Source organism: Octodon degus, unplaced genomic scaffold, assembly GCF_000260255.1.
Source record: "Octodon degus isolate 3935 unplaced genomic scaffold, OctDeg1.0 scaffold00017, whole genome shotgun sequence".
Taxonomy (NCBI): Eukaryota; Metazoa; Chordata; class Mammalia; order Rodentia; family Octodontidae; genus Octodon; species Octodon degus.
The window spans coordinates 15,752,832-15,764,868 of NW_004524593.1; the positions used below are offsets into that span (position 1 = coordinate 15,752,832).

At 42.2% G+C, this 12,037-nt stretch overlaps 2 long non-coding RNA genes across 2 annotated transcripts in view; one reads left to right on the forward strand and one right to left on the reverse strand.

The window, feature by feature from the left end:
• Positions 1–253: 253 nt before the first annotated feature.
• LOC111815497 lies at positions 254–11,796 on the reverse strand. The gene is made up of 6 exons (XR_002820173.1): positions 11,716–11,796; positions 9,765–9,951; positions 8,671–8,782; positions 6,204–6,298; positions 5,977–6,080; positions 254–343 (listed from the first exon to the last, which is right to left on the reverse strand). It is a non-coding gene; the product is annotated as an uncharacterized LOC111815497 (long non-coding RNA).
• Positions 9,389–12,037, forward strand: part of LOC111815496 — a 6,758-nt gene continuing 4,109 nt past the window's right edge. Inside the window, exons 1-2 of the long non-coding RNA XR_002820172.1 lie at positions 9,389–9,452; positions 11,707–11,946. This is a non-coding gene — a long non-coding RNA (uncharacterized LOC111815496). The remainder of the gene's footprint in view (positions 9,453–11,706; positions 11,947–12,037) is intronic.

Genomic DNA, 12,037 nt, shown 5'->3' on the forward strand with positions numbered 1-12,037 from the left:
CAATATAGCTTACATTAATTACAAAAAGTAAAATAAATTTCGTTGTTAGGTGAAATTTATTATGCTTTAATGACCACTGATTATAGTTTGGTTAATCCCAATTCATGACAGATTTACCTTGAATTGCAGAACAATTAACTGTATCATTGTTCAAAAGGCAGTAATTATTTCTTGCTGAAAATTGAGAGGTATGGAACTGAACCAGCTGTGCCCATCCAAAATTCCTAATGAATTGTGAAAACCAATATTGCCCTTTTGAATTTACCAGATCCACTCAGTATTACTGTAGATCTCCCCTTTGAGTCAAGTGAAGCAGCTCCACTAGGGGATGCAGAGAGAATATCTATTGAAAGTATGAGCAAGAAGAATTAAGGAAATAATTCACAATCTTCACATAAATAACTTTTACCTTTGCTAATCTCATAAAAATAAGGAAACTGAACCTTCAATAAATAAACATATAATATATCCTTGAATACACAGTATTACTAAACAAACTACTGTACATTTCTTTGTTTTAACAGGTCATATGATACATCAGAGAAAACTCTAGATAATGTGTTTTTAAAATTTTCCTTTTATCTTGACATCACTAATGATTGGGAGTATTCACCATTAAGTTATTTAATGACAATATCCTTTTCTCTTACAAATGGCTTTGAAGTCTTCTACCGCCTGTTACAAGTATTTAGATATTTCCCCAGCATGGTTAGGCAGGAAGCCAACACAAGCCACCAGGTGCCAACATTACACCTGACAAATCAGCCACACGACTGGAAAAGGGTGGGTCCATCCTCCTGGTAGGGGTTCATTTCCTCTCATTTTCCCATGAACAGGAAGTCATTGGGATGGGGGGAAAGCTTTCCTTAAAGATCCATGTGAGCAAAGATCTGAACTTGCAAGCTACTTGCTAACAAACCATTTAGAAGCAGGTTCAGATTAATCATGAGACTGTGTTTACATTGACTTGTGTAACCCTGCTGCTGGCCTGGATGCTGTGATTTATCAACACGTGGAGTGTTGGGGGCACATGGGAGCACCTGTGGGTATCACAGACAAGTGTGGGTCAGGAGGCAGCTCTGTGACAGCCCCGGTGCAAACCTCGGGATTCTAATGGTTGAACAGACCCTCGCAAGATGCCATCCATGCCCAGTGAAAGCCCAGAACCTTATGTGGCTCACCCAACCCAATAAGATTGACTGAAGAATTTGATCAGAAGTGACTGAGATTCCATAAAACACTGCATTAGATTTTTATAATTGATTCAGCCAAATCCCCTGAACTACATATAACCACTTCCTAAAGACCAGTTATTCAGCTTGAGTATTAAATGAAGCACAATTTAAAAAAAAAATGTCTGTAAGCTGAAAGTAACCAAAAGAACAAAGAAGTAGTCTTCTACCTACCGGAGTACTATTCCAAGAGATACTACCTAGATCATATATTTATAATGAATATATAATTATTATAATACATCTTATATGCATACATTCTTTAAATGTGTTATTTATTTAGCAGTACCAGGAATTGAACTCAGGTCCCTGCATTTCCCAGGCAGGTACTTATTCCACTAAACTATCTGTCCTGCCCCTAAAACCATTATGCAAATGACATCATATAATGCACTATCTTCTGTAGCTTGTGTCTTCTGTCTGACAGCATGTTGTTGGTGTCTCTTTTTGATGGTCTACACAAAATACACATTCACTATTCGAGTTCCATAATCCTTTTCCCCACTTGATATGTAGAAAAGGACAACTTATATTCCTTTATTTTACATGTCTTCGTGAATGAATGACATGGAGCATATTTTTCAATTGCTTCTTAGTTATCTGCCTTTAAGATTGCTTATTTTATATCTTTTGCTCATTTTCTCAAGCAAGTTAGTTATATTTTTCTCATAAACTTGTAGTCATTCCTTGGATAGTGGGTAGCAACACTTTTTTCTGTCACATATAAGTCAAATATTTTGTCCCAATCAGTCACTTCCCTTTTAACTTTTTGATAACTGCTTTAGAGAGGTGATAGTTTTTGGTAATGGCCTCTGGATTTCCCATCCCGTTTCAAAAGACCCATTAACCGAAGAAAAAAATTTTAAGCGATTCATTCATATTTTCTTGTAATGCTTGTATAGATTTGATCCTTATGTTTAGAGCTTTATTCCATCTGAAATTAGTTGTGTGTGGTATGAGTTTAAAATGCAGATGCTTTTCTCTACGCCATTTACTCTTCAGCCTCAGATTTGAAGTGCCCGCACCTGTGGCATCCCTCTGTGCTCCTGCGTCTCCCTGGGGACTCTAATCTCTCATGGCTAACTGTTTTGTCACTACACTTTGGTATTAAATGACTTAAGATGTATTCATTGTTTTGATAACTAGTAGGCTATGTCCGCACTCATGCAAAATTTTTGATTTACTTTTCAGGACTATTTTCATGCTTTTCCCTCTCAAATGAGCTTCAGAAGAGGCTGCTTCAGTTCTATTAAAAATCTCACTGCAGACGGGGTTGTGTTAGGGTCGTGGAGAAACACAGTGAATGTTTACTTCTTAAATTTACCTGATTTTAAAGCTCAATTTGGGCTTCAAAAATAAAACAATATATTCTACAATGATTTAGAAAGCAAAGCCATTACAGTACATGGAAAGCATCATAATTAGTATATCCCATCAAAACTTCAGGAAACAAATGGCAATAGTTCCTTTTGATTGACCACTCAGTCAAGTAATTAGTACCCCATTCCACGCAAAGAAAGTTTAACAGGTGATATGGGATACAGAGCTGTGTACAGCATGGGCCTTGTGGTTGGAAACGTCTAACATAGGTAGGAAGAGAAGACAAACCAATTCGCATGGAAGGTACACGGGTGTACACATGTTGATATGAGTTACCGTAGACAGGCGTCTCTAGAGTTCAAGGTCAAGAGTTTCACAGTTCGGGAAATACAGTCTCCCTGCCAGCCCCTGCCCTCCCACTCGCCCATTTTTCAGAAGAGAAAGGAGGCCTAAGTAGGGAAGCAATCAAGCATCAAGCTAAGTGGCCAGTGGCAAGCTGACCATTTCAGAATGATCCAGAAATCTTTACCTGAGAGGCATAAGAATGCCTTAGAAAATGCACATTTGGGGACCTGCCCATTAGCTCAGGTGTTCAAGGGCCAGCTGAAACAAAGCAGTCAGGCTCAGGATGCCGTGGTTCAAACCCCTCATCCTCAAGCCAAACCAGACCTGCCCTGAAGGCATCCTGAGCGGGGGCCCTCCCCCAAAAAACCAATGCACATTTACAACTATCAACACCCACAAGCTCATTCCCAAAATCAGTTAAAATTGAGAAGCTTGCCTTCCACCTACTCTGTTCTGGACTTCTATTGATCTGGATGACATCAAATACCAGAAATTAATGATGTTGTCCCTATCACCTACTGGTGTCCTTAGAACACACAGATCATGTCCAGATAATAAAATGGGAGACGCTCTCTGGCCCCTATGGGTGACTCATCCCTGTGTTATATTTTAAAGTCCTCAGGTAACAAACCCGAAGACCCGTGGGAATCTGCACCTGTGGAGAAGCGGCTTCTAAAACTCCACATCAAATCAACTTTTGATTTTCCCTTGAGTTTGTTTCTGTCAGTGTTAGGCAGGTAACACATTTCAGCTTTTAAGCCATGAAGTGATCTTTTTTTAGAAAAAAAAAATTTGCACTCACAGCTTTAATCTTATATTTCCGTGCATATTGAGTTAAATGTTGTAAAACTATCAATTCTGTCAAAACCTAGCAAAGAGAAAACAAGACACCATGCAATCTTAGTGTCCAAACTGACTAGTGATTATCAGAAATTAAATGTGCAGGAATTCCAAATCTTTTTTGATTTGAGATGTCTAGATAACTTTTGTTTTTCCATAATTGTATGAGGTTTCTACATAGTATTTAAGAATCAATTATATTGCAATTGATGTAATTAACTCTAATAATCCATTAAAAGTCAGTAGGAGGGCTATTCAAGTCAATAGAAAAGAAGAAGTATATTATGAAGGTGTTATTAACCTATACAGATTTTTACCAGACATTTTCTTTTCTTACATAATAAATACACACTGGTTAGGAAGGCTGTCATTATAATTTAATGGGAACAATGGTCCTTCACTTCTTTTCCTGTGCAACCCTTAACTAATTCCATGTACCATGCACAAGTAAAATGAAACCTTTTCTAATCAGGGTACAGTCATATCAATCATCTGTTACTCCATCATTAAAGAAGGGGTCCCTTCTCAGCTAAGTGAGAGAGAACTGGGTACCAGCAGTAGGTGCAGGCCTACCTTCTCCCTGATTGACAAGTCTCACTTTCTGGTGGCTGTCAGTTCTTTCCAACTCATCAAAGAATACACAGCCATCCAGAAAGTGATGTTTCAAACACTCAGGCAACCACCACCGAGTCGCTGAGAACTCAGCTTCCTGTTCCCTTGGATACCACATGAGCTTCTGGGCAGTATGACCTTCTTAATTATGTAGCATGCAAACTGCTCACCTGTGCAGCATCCCACGTGCTGGAGCTACTCACTCAGAGTCTTGTCTGGGTCTCTGCAAACCTCAGCGAAGTCTAAAGCAAGCAGCCCCAACAGAGCTAGCCTTTCATCGCTGGGAATCCCAGTTTCAGTCCATTTCCCACCCTTTTCCCATTGTTCTAGGTAAAATGAGTTAAGAAGACAAGTCTGGAACACACAGTCTAAGTCACAGGTCACCAAACAAGCACTGTCCTCCTTTGAACCAAATGTCACCACTTCCCCTGTTATGCTTTACAGTTTGGTAACAAGTACAGGTGCTGTTCTCATGATTATTTCTAACATTTGCACAAATGGATATGTCGTGAGTAGCCTTAGCCACTTATTCTGCTGTGGGCTTCATCAGGAACGACTGAGTAAACCACAGCAGCTGTCCCCGGCTCTGTGGACAGCCAGCAAAGAGTCACTCCACCCCAAGAGCAGCTACACCTGACAAATGTGTGGAGCTGAGGGTGTGATGGAGGGGACTCCACCCCTGGACCCAGGAGATGTGGAAGAGGACTGTGTGTGCAGAGACCAGCACTTTACTGCCTCTGCCCCTAAACAAGGATGGGGCAAACACCCACACCCAATGCCTGTTTAAATTAGCCCATTGCACTAGGATTAAATTAGACAAAAACGTGAACAAAGCTTTGTAAATCCTAAAACCCTGCCTAAGCCTGCGATGGAGTTTATGCTTATGGTATGTTCCAAAGTCACAAAGAGTTTTCAAAGTCGGAGGAGAGAGGATAAACCAGTAATGCTCTGGCTTTGCTGCACGTGAGAGTCATCCTGGGACTTCTTTCAAAGTGCGTGTGTCTTGTCTCCCAGCCGATCCAATTCCAACTACAGGCTGAGAGACACCTGGATAAGGATGGCCAGAAATGGATTCTCTCTCATCCGTCAGATATTCTAAGCACTAGGAAGCCGTAGAGGATACAAATGATTATGAGATATGGCTCAAGTGCTGAGAAACTTCAGTTCTACATGGAGAGATATGGCAGACCTCCAGAAAGATAGAGGCTCTGAGCGCCGAAGTCGGAACAGTCACCTATAAGGGACATTGCTGCCGGTCTCCCCGTGAGAAGAGGCTCCATATCCCCCAGAAAGGAGTCTGGCCGTGCCCTCCAGGATGTGCTTTCAGGTCCTTTGTTCCCTTCATGGGGAGGTTTGTTCCTCAACCTCTTGGCTGAGCGCTGAGAGCCGAGGACAGCCACAGGGGCCTCTGCAAGGAATCAGGGGGACAGTGTGGATCCTGTCCCCGCTCCCGGAAAATCAGGTCTCCCCCAGGGAAGTAGCATCTCTGACTCACAGGGTTTGTCTCCAAAATGGAACAAAGTATGCTTTTCATTCTGGAGGACTCCTGTTTCGTGCAGCCTAGGTAAGGACTGAACAAACCAGCCCCGGGCATGGGCAGCCGCAGCGACTAGAATGTGCGACTTACCCTCTGAAGGTTTCCCTTTGAACCTCCTCCCCAAGGCCAGTCCCCGAGAGAGCACTGGGCACAGCAAAGCGGTGGCTTCAAAGTCACAGTGGCTTTCTGCATGCCTGGGAGGAGATAGCAAATGTCACCTTCCCTTTTTTTCCCTGAGACTCCCACTGGCACTTTATACAGGTCCCAAGAACACAAAGCAAAGAGACCTGGTCCCAGTGTCGAGAGGCCTGGCTTACCATTCTGCCCCTTCAGTAATGAGCTGGGAAACCAGCGCTCTTGCTCTGGCCACATCCTTTTCCAAAGGGGAGAATTCAGGTGAGTAGCATCCTCCCTGGCGACATCACACGGCTGACATGAGCACCATTTTTGGAAAAAGGGAAAAAGAAAGTATATTCTTGATATTTACAGAATTAACACAAAACACCAAAGTGAAATTCACCCCCTCTGAATGATCCAACTGGATTCTGAGCCTCTTCCACCCATTCTCTAGAGAACACTCCATTTATCATTTGGCTTTGAAAGTAGAGGATGGTCGTCCGGTAAGTGCCTCGCCAAGTCCTTTGCAGATAGACTGCAGGCTGGGCTGCTGGGCTCGCTCTGTTATCTCTGGCCCTCTTTGGGCCTGCAGGGGCCCCCTGTGCTGTCATCTGACCCCAGACCCCCCACCCCAGCCCTGACCTTCCCCACACAGACCTGGAGGCACCTATGAACATCTGACCCCAACCCTACTCATGTGACACCTTTGTTCACTGCTAAATTCTCTTGAGAGGGGGAAAAAAGTACCTCAACCAGGAAATACATCTCTCATAGCTATTCTGTCCTCCCCTCACGTGGTGCTGGAATATCACTTTAACGATCATTCTTGTGGCATTTCCAGTTCTTTTCCTTTCAGACTGCAAACAGGAGTAGCCTGTCCAAGGGGAAACTGCTCCCCAGCAGAGCAGCTCTTCAAAGGGGACTTCTTCAGGCAGGAAAAGGGAACGTCTGATACTGGAGCTGAATAAACAGCCTCATCAAGCTGAGTGCCAGATTGGAAAACCAGGCCTGCGAGGCTGCGGCCGCCAGCCGTGCACTGCGTGTGTGAGGCGGAGGCTGTGTCTCTCTCCTGTGTCTCTCTCTTTGCTTCCACACTGCCATCCTCTTTACAAAATGCCTTCATAATGCTGCGCACATGGACTGCCCTTCCTGATGCTAGTGATTGGCTGATCTGAAGGTTCTTCTGATGTCCAAGCCCATCATGAATCACAAACTATTCCATTACTTCTCTTTCTGCTTCTCTTCCAACCTCCACACCTTCCCACAGTCACCCATGTTCCACCAAAAGGAGCTCCTTTTAAAGGCAGATCAAGTGGTTCCCACACACAATGTCCTCAGCCATGATTGGGCACCTGATTCAAGCTCTAGGCTTCATAGAACCTCCAGAGGTTATTATTATTTTCACCAAAAACTAAAAATTCATGAAGTCAGAGAGATGGTTGTCTACCTCGGGCTTTGACAGAATCCAACCCTATTAACAACTTGGCCAGAATGTCAGTCTGTATAGAAGTTCTTCCAAATGACTAACCTATGTTTTTATTATAATGAGTTTTTCCACTTGAATCATCAGTCACAAGTGAAATTCCAAACCATAGGTCAGCTTAGGGCTTAGCCTTAGAAACTGAAACTTGTCTTTTCCATAATGGAAAAGTGTTTCTTCAAAATTTTATATCAATTTAGTAATAAATGTTGGGATTGGTCAGAAAACCCGGACTTTAGGTAGTTTCGGTTGTCACTGGCATACCCATACATACGCCTATGGGCAAGGAGTATTTTCAGTAGATTTCCCAAGTCATCTACAATGTCCCATCAGAATTCTTTCAGTCAACATATAGGCAGAAAGTTTGTTCTTAGTGTCTAAACCCATTCTTAAATATTTCTTTGAGAAGTAATTCTTTGATGATAAGCATCCTTAGAAAAAGCTTATAAAACTCTCCACAATCTGGTCCAAAGACCAGCTTTCATTGACCTGTTTAGCTTACTTAGCTTCTGCCCATAACTGACTGCTGCTTTGTTCACTATCATATTCCATGACTACACCTTAGAAAATCTCTTTCTCCTTGAATTGGAGCCCCTTAAGTTCTGACAGAAACAGTAGACAAAATGCAGGAACTGACTAGGCACGTCTCTGGGATTTCCAAGTCATGGGTGCCTTCCTCAGACATATCCCATTTTCTCATCAGTATTTGTATACAGAAAATTGTCTTCTAAGACACAAATTGAGCTCTCTATGTTGATTTGCTCTTCTAGCAATTCTTATGGAACAATCCTAAGAACAATCCCGTCGTCTCTGTAGTCATTAACCATCAGCATGCACGCAGATCAACAATGCCCATGAAAAACTAGCTTAGCATTTCATGGAGCTCACTTGTATCTACTTTTGAGGAAAGAGAAAAAGTTTTAATTCAGCTACCCAGGTGTTGTCCATTTAGCAATAGCTCATCAACAAAGTTTTCAAATTTTAACTGATTTTTATCTAAGTCCCACAATCAGTTGCGTGTGGAGCGAAGAAGAAAGGCCAGTGACCATTTTTAGCAGTAATACTCTGAAATGCACCCCCTCTCCACTTGACATACATAGACTGGATCCTCTCTTGTGCAACAACAGCACAAACACCCCCCTTAGACATGCAAAAGGGACAAGGTGGGAGACACTCGCTTCAGTTACCTTTGGCCAGGCTTTATTTGTTCTGCAGATAAAAAACTTTGGTCTTCGTTAGTCAACCAGTCACCTCGCACGAACAGTAAACTCCCTCAAAACTTTTTTTTTCCATCAGACACTTGAGAAAACAAAGTGGATAAAAAAAAGCACTATCAACATCTACTTTCTTTGGTCAACATCTGAACATTGAGCAACTTCTTGACATCTTAAAAGGGACTGTCCTGGCATCAGACTGGGAGTTGGTGAGCTCCCTATTGACCAAAGAGCTGGAGCCAGCAATAAGCAGAAACAGAACACTTGTTCTGTGACCATTTCTCCCCTTTGCATCCTGAGGACCTTCACCACATTCACCCTGGAAGTAATGATTTCTGAACTTGTAGATCACATGCCCCTACCAAAAAATGTTTGAATGTATCCAACCTGTGTATTTTTGTTTGCCACTTACATATATATTACTCTACTGTACATACCAGCAACATGGGCACCTACTCTCATTTGCGTATTACCTGTGTACATGGATGAAAATGTCCCACGATCTCTTTTAAGTATGTAGAATTACTATGTGTCAGTAAGAAAGAACCTATGCATCTCAAATGCATAATGTAAGATGAAGTAAATAGAAGGCTTAATGTCTTCTCTGTGCATACTCGTAAATCACTTCAGATTCTCTATGGGGTGTGGAAATCCCCCTGGCAGTGACCTGTCATTTTCCAGAACTCAGTTACGACTTTGTCCTAATCAAAACCTGTTTTCAGAAAGAGATCTGCCACCAGCCATTATCAGCTTGGGTGAGTGAGGGCCTATCATTATATTAATGCTTTGAGCAGTATTTGCATTTTAAGTATATGCCTAATTATGAGAAGAAAACCTTATTTTGTGTTAGTATCAGGAATGTCAAAATAATTCATGGTATCTGGAGGATTGAAAAGGTTTCATGACGGCCCTGATCTCGGACAAATTAGGAAGGCCCTCCTGAATGGAATATGCAGTCGCAGCACCGTGCTTTGCAAATAAAATGGTTTAAGGACAGCAGAAAGAGCAGTAAGGTGACACACGGGCTACAAAATTTTTGATGACAACAACCTTAAGTTTTTACTCACATCACATGTTCATCGAAGTTGGAAGAGAAGAGAGTATGGGTGGGCACTGCAGGAAAGGCTCTCTGAGCCCTCTGTGACCCTGGAACTCCTTCACAGCCAACAAAAACAGGTCTGAAGGGCCTCCCACAGGCTGGCACAGAGAGGCGAGGGCTTCGGAGCCTTAAGTTCAGAACTTAGGTGAAGAGTTCTATAATTCAAGAAAAATATTCATTTTTGCCCCCTAAATAATCTGTCACAAGTGTTTGCATAGCTCAAGTGTGTATGTTGTTATCATGAATTTAGGAAAAGAATTTTCCCAGAGGATATGAAGAACAGCAATCTAGATTACTTTCATTCTTGTGAATATAAATTTGAGGTTTTTAATTTTTCTTACATTAGACATATGCATTGGTCCAGTTCACCAACTGCAAATTTTCAACTGCAAAACCATCTACTTAACCTATTAAAGCAAAATAAAAGTGAAGAGGAGAGGTCAATTATTGAGAATTGTGCCCTCGGGATAGATTACACACTGCTAGTATGTGTGTATGTCATAGATTACATATATATATATATATATTGTACATAGAGAAGCTCCTGATATTCAGTTTACTATCTGACTGGGCAAATTCAAGTTTCATTAAAAATTATAAATGTATATATTTCCAGGTACCAGATAACATGCCAATAAGTTTGTGCTAACAGAATGAAGAGTTGAATATAATTAACGTCAAATTACCATGAATTTCTACAAAAAGTAGGGCTAGGCATTTCAGATAAATAAACCAGGATGAAAAATGGGAGGAAGTTTAATCTAGAAAATCACACCAAGACAAAAGACTAACAGCACAGGTACAGGACCCATTCTGATACAGTAAGAGTCAAAAACTTCACATTAATGAAATGATAGGAAGGATGTATCATTTCAGTTTGTTTGAAATAACCAGATAATGAAGCGAAGAGTGCTGTCATTCCCGCTGTGTGACTCAAAATACTCCCACAACTCCTTTTTGCGCTCTATAAGACATCCATTATGTGAGTGGAAGTCACATAACGCTAGCGTGGTGGCAGGGACTCAATATTTGCCCCAGAATCCAGCCTGCTCTTGCACCAGTTCAGCTGCTGACCTTTGTTTCTGAAATGTCAAGGTATCTCTTGTGTCATCACGAGCCTGCCCCCCAGCCCCTCACAGTCATATTACAGAATGGACAAAAACAATGCCAAAAATGATAAGACCTGAGAATTGCTGAGCACCACCAATTCTGCTAACATTCCTGTCCTCAGATCTCCTTTTACTTAGCAAACCCAGATCCCTTATTCCACTGTTGTGAGGGAGAAGACACCTGTGGCAAACTACTGATTACTTCTTTCCAAAACATAATCCCCAGGAGAGAAACAATGCTGTCTTGCTGTATGGGCTCAGCCTGTTGCTTTGAGATAGTCACAGGTTGCCCCACGACACATGAGCAGCACTCCGAGCGAGAGTAGAAGCTGGCTTTCAGCTTTCTATTTAATCCCTATAGTAAGCCTACGAAGCTAACTTCATCCACTGTGCCCAACAGGAACCTGACATTTTTCTCAAAACTTTAGTGCCCCAATGTTGCCCAGACTAGATTTGAAAGAACGTACTTTTAAAACGCTTGAATGAATCAGCTCCTGGTCTTCATATTATGGAGAAGATACCCACAAACTTCATTTAGTCTGGTTACTGAGAAAGTCAACATGACCAGATCTCAGGTGATCAGAAGAGCTGGCATTTTCTTCCAGTAGACTTAGTGTTGATACTGTTCAGCGCTGGATTGTGAAGACTGCCAGATTCCACTCAAGCTAAACAAGGCCCACATGGGCTCTGCCGGTTGCGTTAACATGGCCTCACACCCTTGTGCCTTGCATAGCACCTGGCATGCGGCAGCACTTGTGGTGGTTTCTCACTAAGATGACTGCATCCTTTTTTTTCCTTCAGTGCACAAACCTGTTGCCCTCTGGGTGGAGAATCTGTTTTTCTAGCCGCTGGTGCTCACCAGTGACCACCTAGGTAGACGAGAGATGGAGGACACAGTCTGTGTAACCATCAAAGCTGAAGTAAAGAATCTCTGCAGCTTCCTCAGCATTTCTTAAAAGGCTTGGAGGATGCCAGTCACAGAGTAAGAAATCTAAGGAGCAGAAAACCCACAATATCAACAGAAGCCCAAACAAACCATGTGTATGTGGAGGAAGGCAGGGTCAAGGGAGGGAGGGAGGGAGGGGGAGAGAGGGAGAGAGAGAGAGAGAGAGAGAGAGAGAGAGAGAGAGAG